This window comes from Colobus angolensis, unplaced genomic scaffold, assembly GCF_000951035.1.
Source record: "Colobus angolensis palliatus isolate OR3802 unplaced genomic scaffold, Cang.pa_1.0 Scaffold176, whole genome shotgun sequence".
NCBI classification, from domain to species: domain Eukaryota; kingdom Metazoa; phylum Chordata; class Mammalia; order Primates; family Cercopithecidae; genus Colobus; species Colobus angolensis.
Window position 1 is genome coordinate 757,341 of NW_012114888.1, and position 20,387 is coordinate 777,727.

At 38.9% G+C, this 20,387-nt stretch overlaps 1 protein-coding gene across 1 annotated transcript in view; it reads right to left on the bottom strand.

Moving 5' to 3' along the window:
• EFHC2 (EF-hand domain (C-terminal) containing 2) overlaps positions 1-20,387 on the bottom strand; it is a 202,790-nt gene that overhangs the window by 181,254 nt on the left and 1,149 nt on the right. The window lies entirely within an intron of this gene.

A 20,387-nucleotide genomic window follows, 5' to 3' on the forward strand; every position in this document is an offset into this window, starting at 1 on the left:
TATGGACTATAGGGCCTGGCACATAGTAGGTGTTCAATGAGCATCTATTGAATGAATACAACATAAGCTGTGGATTATTTTCAAAAAATCAGATACTGTCAGCTGATCTTTCCCTGTTCATGTTACCTGGCTTAGACACCCTTAAATCTAATAATCAAACATTTGGAATGGAGAGCAGAACCAGCGAGTAATAGGGTCATAAAGGATAGGACAGGAGATCTGGCATCAGAAGCCTGGCATTCACCTTCCAGCTTTGCCTCTATGGGCCATGTGATGTTGGAGTAATCACTTTACTTCTCCAGAGGCCTCTGGCTTGCCATGTCTGAAGTGAGAATAATAATACCTGCTTCACGAGACAATGGTTAGGACTAAGTGAGAGAATATCTGTGACTGTGCCTGCCTGTTAGCATTTATTATTTTGTTTTCTCAAGAAGAATGACTTGGTATTAGCTTTTAGAGAGAACTGAGTCAGAGTTCCAATAAAAAGGGACCAAGTACAGGAGTTCAAGACCAGCCTGGCCAACATGGTGAAACCCTGTCTCTGCCAAAAATGTAAAAAATAGCCAGGTGTGGTGGCATGCACCTGTAGTCCCAGCTACTTGGAAGGCTGAGGCAGGAGGATCACTTGAACTTGGAAGGTGGAGGTCGCAGTAAGCCGAGATCGCGCCACTGCACTCCAGCCTGGGTGACAGAGTAAGACTCCATCTAAAAAAAAAGGGACCAAGTATGACTCCCTTACTAGCCAACCTAAGAGCTTATATATTTTTTTCAAGTAGATTTATAGATTTATCTCCATTTTTATGAAATTATTGGCCATAATACTTGCTCCATGAACATTAATTATCTGATCTTCATTCCTGGGTCAAATGTCACTTTTAACACTGTTTTTCTTAGTTCCATGGAAGCAGGGCCACATGTTAAATGTTGAATATTTCTTATTCAACATTTAACACAGGGTCTGATAGGTATGAGTCAATAGTTCTTCAACTTAAACATACCATCTGTTTTTAAGATTTATTTTTTGGGCAACCCACTGTAGCAAACAGCCAACCCTACGTATATAGATTAGGGCTATAGGAATTCAAAGAAGTATACTATGGAGTGGTCGATGCCAGAGAAAACTTCATGTGGAATTTGAGTCTTAAAGTGAACCTTGAACCATGCACTGAATTTAGGCAGAGTAAGAGAAAAGATGCTGAAGCATGTTGAAGGACCAGGACTAGACCCAGTTAGACACAGGGGCATTTCCTACAGTAGTGGGACATGAACTTGGAACAGTTAATGTGGAAATCAATCCATAGAGTGCCTTAAATAGCAAAGTCAGACACTTAAACAACATCTTATGGGGTATAAGGCTCATTTCGGCTAGTATTTCTAAAGGAGGCTGAAGAGGTGGATTGAAATTCAAGAGCCCTCCACAAGGCTAACCTTCCTTTCCTGGTCACTACCACCGCAAGAGAAAGAAAAGGGGCTGGAAAAAACAAGGGCAAAAGAGGTATGCCTGAAACTGCCTTTGCAAAAATTATGACAGTAAAAGAAATGTGACCTAACCAACTCCATCCTGCTTCTAACCTCCAAGCTGCTCTTGTTCATTCCTGGACATAGGCCGAACTAACTTTGGGAGGAGTTTATAGTTTAAATTTGAAACAAAGATGATAACAGTGCCTCCCCGAAACAAACCCCTGCTCCTTGCTTGAGGACCAGATCACCTTTGTAAAACTAATAAATTAGCCACAAGATTGGAAATTATGGCTTAGGAATCACGCAGCCTGAGACCACAAGATTTCTAACCTCCCCAATTGCTCCCATAGATAACATTACTATTATAAAACCTAAGACCGGTATTCAAGATAATTTCCAGACCCTGTATTCTGATGGATCCGTTGGCACCACCCAGACAGGTAAAATGGCTCATCTGGTCTGTGGCCCCCATCCAGGAATTGACTCAGTGCAAGACGGCAGCTTCAATTCCCTATGATTTCATCCCTGAACCAGCAATCAGCATTCCCCATTCCTTAGGCCCCCTGCCTGCCAAACTGTCTTTTAAAAACCTCAGTCTCAAAATTTTCAGGGAGAATGATTTGAGAGTAATAAAACTCTGGTCTCCCATTTAGCTGGCTCTGATTATATGAAACTTTATTGCAATTCCTCTGTCTTGATAAATCGGCTCTATCTGGGCAGCGGGTGAGAAGAACCCATTGGGTAGCTACATGCTTGCTTCTTTGAGGGGCAGCAACCACTGCACACCTGCCCCCCGCACCGCCCGCATACATACACACACACACACACAAATGCTACAAACTCTTACCAGCATATCTTTGTCCAGCTATAATAGTAACAATAACTAAGAATATCATATGACAGGGCCTTTTAATTTTAAACATTAAACTCCAACAAGGCCAACAGAGTTGTATGGAAGCATGTGGGGCCCATAAAATCCAACAATGCTAGAAAAATTGAGGAGAAACCAAAATATATCAAAGTCAGAATGCAGTTCATTCAACCAAGTTGCTGCTACCCAAAGAGTATTAGCCAGATACTTGTTAAATATTTCCAATTCTCGTGCTAAATAAAATAAAATCAGCCACACCTAATTATTTAAAACAATGTTTTTAGCATGAAAGGAACTATTGCTAAAACCTCTCCAAAACTCTTGGCTTGTGAGTTGTGAATTCACACATTCAAACTCAAAACAACAAAACACACACACACTTTTTTCAAGTTCAGTGATGCCAATTGCTATTTTTATTCTAATTGACATAGCATGCAAAACTCCATTTTTGCACTATTAGAGTATTAGCTTGAGATTTCAATTCAGAATTCTATACCTTAGAAACTAACATGTTGAGAATTTGTTTGATATGATGTAACAGTCCATAGGGCACTTGTTTAAAATGTTTGCCCCACACCCCCACACCCCCACACACATACACAAGCTTGAGATTTGCCATTATAGCCTCTTAAGATGGCATGGCAACCTACCCTTTGCCATAGTGACTGTGAATTGGTACTCAGTCTCAATTCAAGGAAATTAGCAAATGTCTTAGCAAATGATAAAGTTAGGAACATAACTATTCCTAGATCCTAGATCAGTGCTCCTTGGCATCTCAACTCCCTGATTCCCATTCTACCACTGTTGGAAAGGTAGCAGCCAAATCCAGACTCTGCTTCATATCAAATTAAAAGCTAATATCAGCACCCCTTCCTCGCTGCTAAATATTGGAAGGGCAATTTTATCACATGCATAAGTTGATTAATCAGTTAGTTATCAAGGCTTCTACGGAAACCGTAAAGTTAATCCAAACTGAGAAGCTGGCTATAGTCATCTACATCAGGAGCTGTTGATCTGTTTGCAACCTCTGTTTTAGAACCCCAGCACAGCAGTCTCTTGTTTCTTTCTAGGCTACACTCAAAAGCCCAGATGCTTGACAACCACAGGACAAAGGCAGGTAGAGTGAGCTGCTTGGTAAGAATGGGACAGCTTACTAGGACCACCATGAGCTAGATAAGCAAATATAAATGTCATTTCTGTTGCCATAATAGCTAACAACTGTAGCACTGTTGTAAGCACTTTAGAAGCATTAATTTTTATTTATTTATTTGTTTTTGAGACAGGGTCTTTCTCTGTCACCCAGGCTGGAGTGCAGTGGCATGATCACAGCTCACTGCGGCCTTGACTTCTTGGGCTCAAGCTATCCTCCCACCTCAGCCTCCTGAGTAGCTTGGGACTACAGGTGCACACTACCACACCCTGCTAATTTCTGTAATTTTTGTAGAGATGAGATTTCACCATGTTGCCCAGACTGGTCTTGAACTCCTGGGCTCAAGTGATCTACTCACCTCGGCCTCCCAAGGTGCTGGGATTACAGGAGTGAGCCACCATGTCCAGCCACATTAAATTCTCTTAATCATTGGGAGTATTAAAGGCTGGAAAGCGGAAGAAGAGGAGGTGGGGAGAGGTTGGTTAACAGATAAAAAATTACAGTAGATAGATGAAATGAATTCTGGTGTTCTGTAGCACTGCAGGGTGAATATGTTTAATTACAATTTATTATATATTTTCAAAAAACTAGAAGAGAGGATTTTGAACGTTCTCAACACAAAGAAATGATAAATATTTGAGGTGATAAATATGCCTGATTTGCTCATTACACATTGTATACACATATGGAAATACCACTCTTTATCTCACATATATGTACACTACAAAAGGGAAAACCCAACAGAAAAATGGGCAATGGATTTGAAAAGGCACTTCACAAAAAAAGGAAATGGAAATAGCCAATAAACATACTAAAATATAGTTAATCTCATTAATAAATGAGATATGCAAATTTTTAAAAATGCTTTTAATCCTCAGAGAGAAAATCTATGAGTATATTCTATCGTCATCCCCATTTTATACATGAGGAGTCTGACTTTTTCTTTTTTTTTTCTTTGAGACAGGGTCTCACTCTGTAGCCCAGGCTGGAGTGCAGTGGCACAATCGTGGCTCACTGCAGTCTCAACCTCCTGGGCTCAAGCAATCCTCCCACCTCAGCCTCCTGAGTAGCTGGGACTACAGATGCATGCCATCATGCCTGGCTAATTTCTGTATTTTTTGTAGAGACAGGGTTTCACCATGTTGACCAGGCTGGTCTCAAACTCCTGAGCTCAAGCGATCTGCCCACCTCGGCCTCCCAAAGTGCTAGGATTACAGGTGTGAGCTACTGTGCCCAGCCTAGATGGGGATTCTGAGAGACAGAGTTTTAGTAATTTGCCCAAGGTCACTCAACTAGTATTAAGTGGTGAATCCAGGAATGCAAATCCAACACCTGAGCCCTTAAGCATTAGGCCTCATATTCTTTGTGCTTTTTTGAGAAAAGTAATAGATGTCTCCTTGTTTAAGTCATCAGGGTTGAATTGTTACTTTTGCTTTTGGCAAATATAACAGCCAAAACATCCACCATGACCCAGAAGGGAGGAAATAGACCAAATAATTGGATCTAGACTCAATCTCTTAAAAGCTGGGGAAGTATTAAAAGAGAGTGCTGTAGAAATGCCTCTACAGTCACCAGCAGTTACTGGAAATTTGGGAACTGAAGGGAGACAGTTAATATTTAATATTTCAATAAACATTAACAAAACTTATTTTTCTTTTTTTAGGTTAATAGAAAATTTGATATAGAATTATCTAAAACTATCATTCGTAGATATTTCTGTCTGATCAGGTTCTGGACTAATTTGCTCCTATTCTGTGAATAGTGTGGGGTTTTTTCCTCCTTCATCTAATATTTATTTTAAAAATTCATTTTCTCTTTTCTTTTATTCTTTACTTTTATGGAGAAGAAAAAGTCATTCAGCAGATACTGCAAACCTCCCAGAGAAAATAACAAAATCGCCTCAGGTATAGTGGGATCTGACAGTGTAAGACTATAAGAGCGTGAAAGCCATCATTACTTATTAATTAAGCTAAATCACTCAAAAACTAACCCCAAATGTGCAAATTAAAAAGGCACACCAAAGAAAACCTCAAACATTTTTTAAGCTAATTTCCTCTCTTTCTAAAACTAACTTGAAAAAGTGTTGTGCTCATGATTCTTAGCCATCAACTCAAAATAACAATAAGATTGATTTTATATATGTAATAACATATTTAAATCAGTAGAGTGAAAAACAAAATTTAAATCAATAAGATCTGGAGATCTGCAGAATCTTTCTCACAAGGCTCTGATATTTTTTCTCTAAATAACTGAACTTAAGGCACCAGTCCATAAAGAGAATTCTAAAGATTTTCCCCAAAGTAAGTTGAAACCACTGGCTCATTGTAGCTGATTCGTGCAGCCATTCCCAAATTCCTTCTCCCTTGCAAGTCTCCATTTAAAAACTCCAGAAAAAGCTAAACACTGCACTTGTTTCCTCAGCCTCTTTTTAGGAATCTGTTTTGGAATCTCTGAAGGATTTTTGCTCCCTTGAGCCAAGGGACAGATGCAAGTCACGTTCCCCTCATTCATCTCTTCTTGCCTTGAAATGTATACATGATCCCTAGAGCTGCAGCAGCCATCTTGGGATCATGGGCAAGATTGCAGAAATGCTGGCTGAGACAAAATTGAGCCTCTAAACACGTGCCAGCAGCCACCTACCTCTGAGGCAAGAGAATAGGGTCTGGAGGCAGGGAACCTAAGGCTAATTCACGCTGACTTCTTAGAACTAAATCAAAAGGAAAACCACAACTTTCCACACCTAAGTAACAAAAGGACCCAAGGGAGGCTACTCCCTTTGCAATCCCCCTGCGACCCCCACCTTTTTCTGCATGGCAGATGGAAAACTGAAAGTATCTGATTGGCTGCAGAAAGCAAAAAGTATCTCTGATTGATTGCGGAAAGTTTGCATAGGAGTGTAACTATGTAACTTCACTTTAGTCTCTGATTGGTTGCTTTCCACAACCCATCAGATGCTTGCATAGGCTGTAACCTTTGTAATTTCACTTCAGTCTCTGATTGGTTGCTTTCCCCAACCAGTCAAACTGATTGCTGGGCCACTACTTCATTTATATAGGGTCTATGTCAAGTAACCAATGGGAAGCCTCTAGAGGGTATTTAAACCCCAGAAAATTCTATAAAGGGGCTCTTGAGCCCCTATGCTCCCCCCGCTCCCAGACTGTACAGTTTACTTTCATTTTTAATAAATCTCTGCTTTTGTTGCTTAATTCTTTCCTTGCTTTGTTTGTACATTTTGTCCAATTCTTTGTTCATAAGGCCAAGAAGCTGGACACCCTCCACTGGTAAACACCTCCAGACTTCCTACTTGGTGAAAAAAATAAATCCCTGCTTGTTTAAACCTCTATTAGTCAGGTATTCCATTACTTTCAGGAGAAAGCATTACAAACTAATGTATGCAGTCTCTAAAAGCTATCTTTTAATTTTTTTTAGCAGAATAAGATTAAGTGATCTAAAGAGTAATTTTCTTTATATATTAGGAAAAACAAAAAAAGACAATCTTGACAAAGAAAAATACAGTGGGAGGAAGAACTGAACCTGATATTAAGGTTTACTATACAGATACAGTAATAAAAACCGTGTGGCAATGGCAGATGGATAGATACAGCGACCAATGGAACAGAACAGACAACTCAAAAGACAACCCACACAAATATACTCAAATGGTTTTGTGAAAGATTCAAAAGTAATTCCATGGAAGGATAGATATCCTTTACAACAGATGGTGCTTGAGCAACTGGGCACCCATAGGCCAAAAAAGTTCATCATGACCTAAATCTCACACCCTAAATAAAAATTAACTTAAAATGGATCAAATACTTTTATTTTTTTGAGACAGGGTCAAACACTGTCCCCCATGATGGAGTACAGTAGTGTGACCACAGCTTACTGCAGCCTCCATCTCTCAGGCCCAAGCCATCCTCCCACCTCAGCCTCCCAAGTAGTTGGGACCACAGCTGCACGCCACCACACGGGGCATTTTTTGTATTATCATTTTTGTAGAGTCAAAGTCCCCTTATGTTGCCCAGGCTGGTCTTGAACTCCTGGCCTCAAGTAATCCTCCCACCTCAGCCTCCAAAAGTGCTGGGATTATAGGCATGAGCCACCATGCCTGGCAGATCACAGACTTAAATATAAAATGTAAAACTATAAATCCTTTAAAAAAACAACAACAACACAGGAGGCCAGGCACAGTGGCTCACACCTGTAATCTTAGCACTGTGGGAGGCCGAGACAGGTGGATCTCTTGAGCTCAAGAGTTTGAGACAAGCCTGGGCAATATGGTAAAACCCTGTCACTACAGAAAAAAAAAGAGCCTGGCATGGTGGTACACACCTGCTGTCCCAGCTACTGGGGGGCTGAGGCAGGAGGATTGCTTGAACCTAGGAGGCTGAGGCTGCAGTGAGCTGAGATTGTGCCACTGCACTCCAGCCTGGGCAACAAAGTAAAATCCTGTCTCAAAATAAACCATCACAGGATGTAGGGCTAGGCAGTGAGTCCTTAGACTTGACACCAAAAGCACAACTCATAAAAGAAAAAAACGATAAATTAGACCTTATCAAAATGAGAAACTTTGGCTCTACAAAAGATACTTTAACAGGATGAAAAGATAAGCCACAAACTGGGAGGAACTATGTGCAAACCACATCTCAAAGGACTAGTATCCAGAATGCATAAAGAATTCTTAAAACTTAACAGTAAATAAAAACAAGGCTGGGCCCGGTGGCTCACACTTGTAATCCCAACTATTTGGGAGGCTGAGGCACGAGAGTCACTTGAATCTGGGAGGCAGAGGTTGCAGTGAGCCAAGATCACGCCACTGTACTCTAGCCTGGGCAACACAGTGAGACCCTACCTCCAAATAAATAAATAAATAAATAAATCTTAGTAAAAAACAATCAAATTAGAAATGAGCAAAAGACATAAACAGACATTTCACTTAGCTGGATATACAGACGACAAATAAGCACATGAAAAGATATTTAATTCATTAACCATCAGAGAAATGCCAACTAAACCCACCATGAGATATCACTACACACCTATCAGACAGTTAAAATAAAAATAGTGACAACACTAAATGCTGACCAGGGTGCAAAGAAACTAGATCACTCATATTGTTGGGAATGTAAAATGGTAATTTGCTCTCAAAAATAGTTTGATAGTCTTTCTGTAAAATTAAACATGTAAGCATCAAATAACACGCAATTGCACTCTCGGGCTCTTATCCTAGAGAAATGAAAATGTATGCTCACACAAAAACCTGTACATACATCTTCACAGCAGCTTTATTCATAATAGCTAAAAACTAGAAATAGCCCCAATGTCCTTCTAAAGGCAAATGTAAAGACATTGTGATACATACATGAACTACTACTCAGTAGTAAAAATGAATGAACAGTTGATACACACAACAACTGGATAAATCCCCAGGGACTCATACCAAGTGGAAAAAAACAATTCCAAACGGTACATACTTTATGACTCCATTTATGTAACATTTTGAAATAGCAAAATTTTAGAAATGGAAAACAGATTCGTTGTTGCCAGGGGTTAGGAATGGTAGGGTTGGGGAAGTTGGTGGAAGAGAGGGAGGTGTGGTTATAAAAGGATAACATGAGGAATCCCCATGGTGATAAGACTGTTTTATACCTTTATTGTGGTGGTAGCCACAAAAACCTACACATGTGATGAAATGTATAGACTAAATACACACATACAAACATACCAATGAATACAAGTAAAGCTGAGGAAATCTGAATAAGATCAGTGGAGTATATCAATGTCAAGATACTGATTGTGATATTATACTATAGCTTTGAAAAATGAGCTGGACACAGTGGCTCACACCTGTAATCTCAAAACTTCAGGAGGCCGAGGCAGACAAATTGCTTGAGTCCAAGAGTTCAAGACCAGCCTGGGCAACATAGCAAGACCCTCCAACTCTAGAAAAAATAATTTTAAAAAATTAGCCAGGTGTGGTAGTGTGCACCTGTGGTCCCAGCTACTCAAGGGGCTGAGGTGGGAGGATCGATTAATCCAGGGAGGTCGAGGGTGTAGTGAACTATGATCATGCCACTGCACTCCAGCCTGGGTGACAGAGCAAGACCCTATCTTAAAAACAAAAAGAAAAGAAAAGAAAAATGTTACCATTGGGGTAAATGGGGTGAGGGGTAAATAGGACCTCTCTGTATTCTTTCTTAAGTGAATCTACATGTTAATTTACAATTATCTCAATAAAAGAAGGATTTAAAATTTTTTTAAATTTTCAATTTAAAAAAAGAAAAGAGAAGGTCCACTTTCCTTGGTCACTAGGAGAGGCTCTACTCACGTGTCTTTTATAAAGTTTAGGTCTGAACATAGTTGAGCAACAAATGACTAAACTCTAACCGAAATGATATGGAAATAGTCCTGTAACTGATTGAACAAACATCTCTGCTTGAATCTGACAGAACAGTGTGTTTCAATTACCAAATTCATGTGAAGAAGAAAAGGTAGTCTAAATTACAGTTAAATCATGCAATTGACCTAAACTCCCCTCGACCCCACACCCCGAAAAAGATCTAGCGGTTTTGACCATTCCCTCCTTTGGGATGTCAAACATACCATTAGGAAAGCAAATAATTTGTTCAGCCTTCAGCTGGTCAAGCTGATCACTTTGCCACACTGGAGTTGCCAGGTAGAATTTGAGCACCCAGGGGCCTGGGTAATGGGGAAATAAAAATGCCCACCCCTCAATACCCTTTGCTTTAGGGAATCCCCCCTCTGGAAGAAGTTGGCTCTGCCCTTTCTGCAACTGTAAAAACAGAATAAACTCCCCCAGGAAACGGCCTAAGAAATCCCTTTACATCTGTACCATTAGCACAGCTGGAATCCTACTGTGGGGAGAATGGTCTCCTTAGGAGTCCTGACTGATGAATATGCACAGACAAATCTGCTGCTTCCAGGAAAACCCAAACTGGATGCCAATAAGAGAGAGAAAAATATCCCTCAGCATGGCACAAGAGGCCACAGAGAGGCTTGGGGTCACAATTTAGATAGGGACATCTTCATATTGCCCTGGCTGCTGTGTATAAACCATGTATCCTGAGAGGCTTATCTCCTATTTAAGCCACAAAAACAAATGACTTTCTTTCTCCTTTATATTCACTATTGCTAAAATAAGAACTATTTTGTTCTACAGCAGCAGCGGAAGACATAAGCAGGAAACTAATTCCAGAGAGGATTCCCCCAAACTGTGTTTATTCCCGTCTATGTTTTAACCATGGTTGCTGCAGGTAGAGGCAGCAATGGACAATCACCTATTAAGGACCCGGTTTGTATAAGGAAGGCACTGAGAACATGACCCAAAGAGCCACCAATCACAGTTTCTTAGTCAGCTGAGGACTGCCATGATCACACATAAAGAACACAAAACACAACACAGGAAATAAGGCGGTAAATGGGCAATATGAGCATGCAAGATTATGTAGACAGATGGTTCCTGCTGAGAAGATTGGGGAAGGCTTTAATGAGGAGGGGGGATTAGAGCCAAGTTTTGAGGGAAGGTCAGGATCTAGATGGGAAGAGGAAGAGGCATGAGGATGCTGCTATCAGGCAAGGGGACAAACAAACTAATAATTGAGTGGAAAAGTCCAAAGTATACCCAAAGGACAGAGAGTGAACATGCTGGATTAACCGGAGTATTAGGCTTATTTTCTATTATGGAAAAGAAGACAGTTTAGAAAGAACGGTATTATTGGAATCCTTTGCAATGATGATATACTCATGTGTTACTTGTATAATTTAAAAACACAAAGAAATTGTAATGAAAGGGATACTACTAAGTCTGAGAATACCAGACTCACAGGCATTGTCTGTGGCTGGTGTGGCATACAAAGTTTGTTGGCCATTATTAACAGCCACTATTGAACCCTCTTTTCCCTTTCCCACCTCCAAAAGTAGATAGTGAAAAAAATCAAGGTAATTTCCCAGCACTCCTTGTAGCAAAGGATGGCCATGTGCATCAATTTTAACAAATACGATGGAAGGAGGGAATCTATTGGGAGGCTCCTGGAAAACATTTTATTTTCTCATATAAGAAGAGCTGTTTCCCCTCCCTCTCCTTCCTGCTTGTCTTGAACATGGTTACATGTAGTTATGATGACTGGAACCGAGGCAACTATTTTGCAACTATGAGGTCACAAGCCTAAGAAAGAAAAGCCAGTATTCTGATGATGGCAGAATGCAGAGATAAAAAGAGCCTGAGTTCTTTATGACATTCATCAGTCACTGCCTAAATCTGAAAATGCTACACCTCTAAACTTCTTATGATATGAGAAAATTAATTTTGGCTTAAATCACTGTTAGTCAGGTATTCTGTCACTTATAGTCAAATGTACCCTAGGTGACAGAGCTATGAAGTTCAGTACAGAATGCACAGTGACCAAAATTAGGTGTTTGAATCCTACATAGGCAAAGAGACTCTAATTTCTGAACTTCAAATGAACATTTAGGAATAGTAATGGAATATGTTATTTCCAAAGTATGGATGGCAGCTTCAATAAGCGGCCCAATCTGAAATAATGTAATTTCAAGGATATTTTAATAGGTACTGGGAACAAAGTAACATAATTCATTATATCAAAACCATCCTGTGATCTGGCATAGCAGACATCAACTGTTTTGTCTGCCCAGCAATCCCACACCACCAAAACTGGATTATTATTATTTTTTTTTAGATGAAGTTGCACTCTTGTTGCCCAGGCTAGAGTACAGTGGCACGATCTCGGCTCACTGCAACCTCCACCTCCCAGGTTCAAGTGATTCTCCTGCCCCAGCCTCCTGAGTAGCTGGGATTACAGGCATGCACCACCACACCCAGCTAATTTTGTATTTTTAGTAGAGACGGGGTTTCTCCATATTGGTCAGGCTGGTGTCGAACTCCTGACCTCAGGTGATCCACCCACCTCAGCCTCCCAAAGTGCTGGGATTACAGGCGTGAGCCACCACACCTTGCCTATTTGTCTTTTTATTATTGAGTTTTGAGAGTTCTTTACATATTCTGAATCTAGTCCCTTATCAGATAATATGCTTTATAAATATTTCCTCCCACATTGTCAGCTGCTTTTTCACTTTTTTGATAGTGTCTGTTGAAGCACAGTTTGGCGATTTATTGCAACATTATTGGATAATAACAAACAACTGGAAATAATGTAACTGTACACCAAAAGGGGATGGGTTGAATAAACTTGTAAGTCTACACAATGGAGTACTATGTAACTGTAAAAGGAAATGAGGAAGAGCCCTATATATCACTACCAAGTGATCGCCAAGATATACTGTTAAAATGAAAAAAAGAAGGTTCAAGAGACTGTGTAGATTATGTTACCATGTATTGAATAAAAGGGGAACATGTGAATATATTTAACAATTTGCTGTTTTAAAAATTAAAAAAAAAAAAAAAGAAGAGGAGAAAGAGGATAACCCCAAACTAACTAAAGGTTTTTGTTTTTTTTAAAAGTTATTATGGAGAGAGGGAGAGAATAAGATTGAAGAGACAGAAATAAAAGCTAGAGCTCTCTGAAAGTAACTTACTTTGCAAATTTGACTTTGAGGCCACACAAATGCTTTTTTTAAAGTTCAGAATCAAAAGCACAATGAAACAAATGAACCTAACTGGATACTGAGTTGGTAACTTAACCATACTAACAGCAATGATTTAAATGAAACTAAAACCCAGTAATTTGACAATACGTTCCTGGTGGGATATACCCTCACAACAGAAATAGCTATAAAGAAATCTTAAACTATTTTCAAAATTTAAATTGTTAATAATGGTATTATTAATTAAAAATTATTATGTGATTGTATATTTTTATTTATGTTAGGATAAGTAATTCAGCTAATGTACTTATGGAGCAATATTACATGTAAATATATAAAATCAAAGAAGTTAAACAAAAACCCTATAATCCTTAATTTGCATTGGAAACAATAGTTTTTGAACTCATGTTATGTTTTGTCCTTAAATATATGTACATATTTTTTAACCTTGCTTTAAGAGAATGAAAATTCAAGCCATAGACTGGAACAAAATATTTACAGACTATATATTCAATAATAGACTTGCATCTAACTTGTATCCAGAATATATTAAAAATGACTTTCAAAACTCATCAGTAAGGAAACACCCCAATTAAAAACGAGTAGAAGACACGAACAGACGTTTCACCAAAGGGGATATACGGATGGGAAATAGGCACATAAAAAGATGTTCAACGTCATAGCCATTAGAGAAATAAAAATTAAAATCAAGAGGAGATGTCAGGCCAGGTGCGATGGCTCAGGCCTGTAATCCCAGCACTTTGGGAGGCCAAGGCAGATGGATCACCTGAGGTCGGGAGTTCAAGACCAGCCTGGCCAAATGGTGAAACCCTGTCTCTACCAAAAATACAAAAATTAGCCAGGCGTGGTGGCACACGCCTGTAATCCCAGCTACTCAGGAGGCTGAGGCAGAAGAATAGCTTGAACTGGGAGGCAGAGGGTTGCAGTGAGCCAAGATCGCACCACTAAACTCTAGCCTGGGTGACAGGTGAGACTCAGTCTCAAAAAAAAGGAGATACCGCTATACACCTATTAAAATGGCTAAAATCCAAAACATTGGCAATACCAGTTACTTACAAGGATTTGGAATAACAGAAATTCTCAATCATTGCTGGTGGGAATGCAAAACCTACCATATGGCCAGTTCAAAATTTACATAAAAGGAAGCATCTTGCCATTCACAGGAAAGCAATGACCATTTTGCTATAATTTTCAACTTCTTATACATGCAAGCAAAGCTTTCCTTGTTTAACAAGTATCGAAAAGAAGGCCAGAAATCTTCTCATCACGGCTGAAAATGAAATTGATGTGCGCTTATTTCAAGTTTGACCCGGAATTATTCATGTGGTAAAATATAAACACAGATTTCAGAGTGGAGAGGTAAATTTTATTATTTATTTTTAGCTTTTAAAAAATAAGACTCTTACGTACATACAGGTCTATAAGGAAATCAAGATTATAGTTTTGTAACTGCCTATATTTAAGCCCAATCATGTCAGTCAGTAAAAGAACTTAATTTTTAAGTCTTGTATAAAATTGTATCTTAGGTTATATTTTTACTCATAATGCTTTGTCATATGGTTTTAGTAGCTTTATTATGCAACATTGTCAATACATTTTCATGTTGAAAACAGCATTAATTACAATGAGTTTACAACCTTTATTTAAATTAAATCATCTTAGCCTACTTATTGAAAAAGTAAATTCCATCTTAGATATAAACAGAAATAATCTTGAATTATTTAACATGTTTACATTATGCTGACTGAAAAGTTTTTTGAATGTATGAAAAGGAAAGAAAGGTAAGCTAAGTTTACCTGTTTTGGGGGTATTTTTTTCCTCAAAAAAGCTGGTGAAAAGTCCTTTTCAGTTTTTAATAGGGAAGAAAACCACTCTTGTCCATACCATATACCGTATATCATTCCTCAATAGCACCCTCTATAATAGAAACTATAGAGAACTTTTAGGCCTACCTGGGTAAGGTAAAAAGGAAAAATAAATCAAGTAGGAAACTTTACCACAAAACAACCTGAAGCTTCCTCTATTACATTCCCACTTGCTTTAAGGTTGATACCCTTTGTGAGAAAGGGAAAGAGAAGGTAAATAAGTTGGCTGAAATCAAGAGATTCACAGAAAACTACCATTTTTTACTTTAAAAAGACAATTATTGGATTGTTATTGCTACAATATTTTCATTCCAGTTGAAAATGAAATTGATGTGTGCTTATTTCAAGTTTAACCCAGAATTATTTACGGGAATTTATTTATTTCACATAAATTTGGAACTGGCCATATGGCAGGTGTTTAACTTTATGAGAAATTACCAGTTCGCATTCCCACCAGTAATGAGTGAGAATTCCTGTTATTTCAAATCCATGTGAGCAACTGGTATTGTGTTTTGGATTTTAGCCATTTTAATAGGTATACAGTGATATCTCATCTTGATTTTTATTTTTATTTCCCTAATAGCTATAATGTTGAACATCTTGTTATATAATTATATATTTATTATCACAGATTGTGCTAATGTACCACGGACTATAGATATAGGTTTTATGCAGGAGTTCTCTAAGACCTGAAAATCATTTCAAAGACTTCTCCAGCGTAAAAAGATTGAGATTTGAGGTGATGAAAATGTTTTGAAACTAGTTAGAGGTGTTAGTTGTTGCACAACAGTGTGAATGTACTAAGTACCACTGAATTGTATAATTTTAAATAGTTAGTGGTTAATTTCATGTTACATGAAATTTACCTCAAAACATTTTTAAAAATATATTGAGAAAGGCTGACAAGGCTCTTTGAAGGGTGAGAGATGAGATCTGACCTTGAAAGAAGCTGAAGATCTAAAGTTAAATCAGAATTGCCCAGTCTGGACAATAGAGTAAGACCGCATCTCTACCAATAATAATTTTAAAAATTAGCTGGGTATGGTGGTGCATGCCTGTAGTCTCAGCTACTGTGGCAACAAAGGTGGGAAGATGTCTTGAGCCCGGGAGGTTGAGCCTGCATGCAGTGAACTGTGAGCTGTGATCTTGCCGCTGCACCCCAGCCTGGGAGAAAGTGCAAGACCCTATCGCAATAAAAAAAAAAAAAAAAAAATGATGGAGGTGGCTCAAATGAGAATGTTTTTCAAACACTGATTGCACAACCACAGTAACAGGTATATTTCAGTGCAGGCCAGTTCACATACATACACAAGCACACACAGGAAAGACAAAAAAGTCCATGAAACACTTAACTCTTGTCAAGCATAACATACTCTAATTCTTTATTCTATCCCACTCTCTTTTCTTTTTCCCTTTTCAAAAAAACAAAAAAAAAAACAAACGCTGGTCATGATTCATTACATCCTTTTTTTTTTTATTGCTGTGAATTCAAATATGTTTTCTTTCTTCTTAAGGAGGACTTTGCTTCACTACAAATTAGATGATGGGCTATTTACAACAAACCCTCCTAAGATGGTGTCAAGGTAGCTTCATTAAAAGCAGAAAGAGAGGCCGGGCACAGTGGTTCATGCCTGTAATCCCAGCACTTTGGGAGGCTGAGGCGGGTGGATCACCTGAGGTCAGGAGTTCGTGACCAGCCTGATCAACATGGTAAAACCCCAACTCTACTAAAAATACAAAAATTAGCTAGGCATGGTGGCACATGCCTGTAATCCCAGCTACTCAGGAGGCTGAGGCAAGAGAATTGCTTGAACCTGGGAGGCAGAGGTTGCAGTGAGCCGAGATGGCGCCATTGCACTCCAGCCTGGGCAACAGAGCAAGACTCCGTCTCAAAAAAAAAAAAAAAAAAAGCAGAAAGAGTGAACTCCTCATCATTCATTAGAGACACTCAGGATCAAGATGGGCCACACAACCATCTGTCCAAAATACTGTAGAAAGGATTTTTGGCTTTGAATGGAAATGTCCCTTTTAATTTTAATATTTTCAATTTTAATAATATGCCCAAGATTCTCTTGCTCAATACAAGTTCAGCATGGAAATTGTTGGAAAAAAGATACAGTGTATCTGGAATTTAGTTGTGATATTTCCCTAAGGTTTTCAACTTATATCAAAATAATTCTAATGTCATCAAAGGTACAAATGTTCATATTTTAGAAGGCACAATACTTCTTATATTTCAGAGAGAGAAATATAGGTTGCATATCATCTAGCCATGGACAGAAATCAATCTATTGCTTATGACTGACCACTGGCAGCTAAGTAAGGGGCACATAAGTTCCTTTTCAATTTATATGGAAAAGCAATAAAAGTTAGCTGTGTTATAATTTTAAATCCAAACAGCCAAGTAATTATGTTATCTACAGGAGGCCAAGGGTTTTCACTTGGTAATTTAATTCAGCAAGCGGGGGTGGGGGAGATTAAAAGGCAAGATATGGCTTTACTGACTTTCTGACCATTCTGTGCCAGAGAACATTCCATCTTTTAACTAAGTACAAGTTTTTAAAATATTAATTTGTGAGAAACACATAGTACATTTAGTACCAAGGCTAGTGTAACAATTTTTTAAATGCAGTCACCTAATTTTGGCACATACTAGGATACTCAATAAATAAATAGATACTGATTTGTTGAATGACGGACAGTCCAAGGTACTGTCATTCTCTATTACACATGCACATACACACACGCACACACACACACACTCCCACTGTTCTCAGGCACAAAGTAAATAAATGTTTTAAACACTCATGAGTCTAGAATTAGACCCACACGTAGATGGATGTTTGATTTTTGACAAAGTGGCTCTGCAGAGACGTGGAGAAAGAGTGATCTTTTCCAAAAATTATTCATCAAAAACATCATTAAGAGAGGGAAAAGGCCAACCACAGACAAGAAAATATCCAAAATTTATATATAAGTTCTACAAATCACTAAGAAATAGGCAAACAACCCAGTAAAAATTAGACAAGAGATAAGTAGGTGCTACATAAAAAAGTAGTGACCAACAAATGGTCATACAAATAAAGCCAGTCACCGTGGCTCACGCCTGTAATCCCAGCACTTTGGGAGGCCGAGGCAGGCGGATTGCCTGAGGTCAGAAGTTCAAGACCAGCCTGGCCAACATGGTGAAACCGCGTCTCTACTAAAAAATTAAAAAAAAAAAAAATTAGCCAGGCGTGATGGTGCATGCCTGTAATCCCAGCTACTCGGGAGGCCGAGGCAGGAGAATCGCTTGAAGCTGGGAGGCGGAGGTTGCAGTGAGCCAAGATTGCACCATTGCACTCCAGCCTGGGCAACAGAGCAACACTCTGTCTAAAAAAAAAAAAGGTAGTGACCAATAAATGGTCATACAAATGACCAATAAATGTGTAAAACATGCTCAATTTCATTAGGAATCAGGAAGTACAGATTGTAACTACAAAGAGTTGCTATACCCACCAACCAAAATATCTAAATTTTAAAAGACTAACAATACCAAGTGTTAGAATGTGGAGCAACAGGAACATAAAATGCTGGTGGGAATTTAAGTAGTATAATCACTTTGACAGCATCCACTAAAGCTGAACATATGAATACTGCATGATCTAGCAATCCTACCAAAAGACACGAACAAAAATAGTCACGGTAAAACTATTCTTAACCCCAAACAAGCCAAATATTTATCAAGAGTAAAATGTATATATAAATGATGTGAAAATCATACAATGCAATACTACAGAGTAATAAAAATGTACAAACTACCTCTACAGACAGCCACATGGACAAATGTAACGAACATACTGTTAAGCTAAAAAAGCCAGTCACAAAAGAATAAACACCAAACATTTCCATTGATAAAAGGTTCAAAGGCAAGCAAAACCTAATTACAGTGATAGGAGCCAGAACAGTGGTTACATTTGGAGAGCAGGGAAGGGGTAATGAACAGAAAGGTTCATAGGTAGAGTTGTTACATAAAATACAAGATGCTCAGTTAAATTTGGTAAACAATAATCCTTTCCCATAAACAGGTTCCATGCGATATTTAAGATGTGTATTTTTATTTGCTAAATCTAGCAGCCCCAGTCAACGGTGGTATTTTTGGAGAAGAGGGAATATTTTATTTTATTTATTTATTTATTTATTATTGAGACAGGGTCTGGCTCTGTTGCCCAGGTTGAAGTGCAGCGATGCAATCATAGCTCACTGCAGCCTCGACCTCCCAGGCTCAAGTGATTCTCCTACCTCAGCCTCCTGAGTAGCTGGGACTACAGGCATGTGCCACCATGCTTGGCTAATGTTTTCAATTTTTTGTAGAGACGAGTTCTTACTAGATTGCCCAGGCTGGTCCCCAACTCCTGGGCTCAAGGGATCCTCCCACCTCTGCCTCCCAAAGTGCTGGGATTACAGGCGTGAGCCACCATGCCCAGCCCCCATATTTAATTTCTTGATGTTCATTTTGTGATCATCCATTGTGCATCTTTCTGTATATGTGTTGTACTTCATGATCTTAAAAGTTTTTTAAAAAGCAAAAATACACTCAGAACCTTGCAGATTTATAAATATCTCATCCATCCACTATTTTTCCTTCCCATCCTTAATCACTGCACGTGAGAGCTATGATATTTCTGCAGGAGGCAGGCATTGGTAATCAGAGTGTTGCTGGGCAAAAAGCTGTAGGCTTTACTTTCATTTTGTATCAAAATTACTTTTACACAGCATGCTTCTTTACTTCTGGAATCTGTTTTCACGTCCCGTCTCTCAGGGACCTTTCTTATTTGCGTGGCTGGCTTAAACTTACCAAAGGACAATGCTATGCTGGAAGGCCAGCCTCTACCCATCAACCAAGAAATGCACAAATCAGTGTTCAAAGTTGGACTGACCTGACGTGTGGGGGTCAGAATTCAATGACCTGAAGCTACAAAGAAAACTGGTACTTTAGGGCCAACAACTTAGATACAGACACTGTTTGGAAACTATAAAGTCAAGTACTTCAATCTGCTGCCTGCTTTCTAAAGTTATCAAAGGTTTACACAATTGCTTTGAGGGGCTCCATCTAATTCCCTCCCATCTAATTGGGAATTAGCTTTTCCTGCAGACACAGATGGCTGACCCAAGTGAAGAGTAGTAACCAGTATAAACAAAAGCCTGAATCATTTTCCTGCTGTCGTTTAAATGAGGTGCTATTTATTGTCAAAAGTTCTTTCAAGCTCAGGGTTTTTTGTGTTGTGTTGCTTTGTTCTATACGTTCATGTTCTTTTGAAATGAACCCCTCCAGGACAGGCGCGGTGGCTCAGCCTGTAATCCCAGCACTTTGGGAGGCCGAGGCGGGCAGATCACTTGAGGTCAGGAGTTTGAGGCCAGCCTGGCTAACACAGTAAAACCCCATCTTTACTAAAAA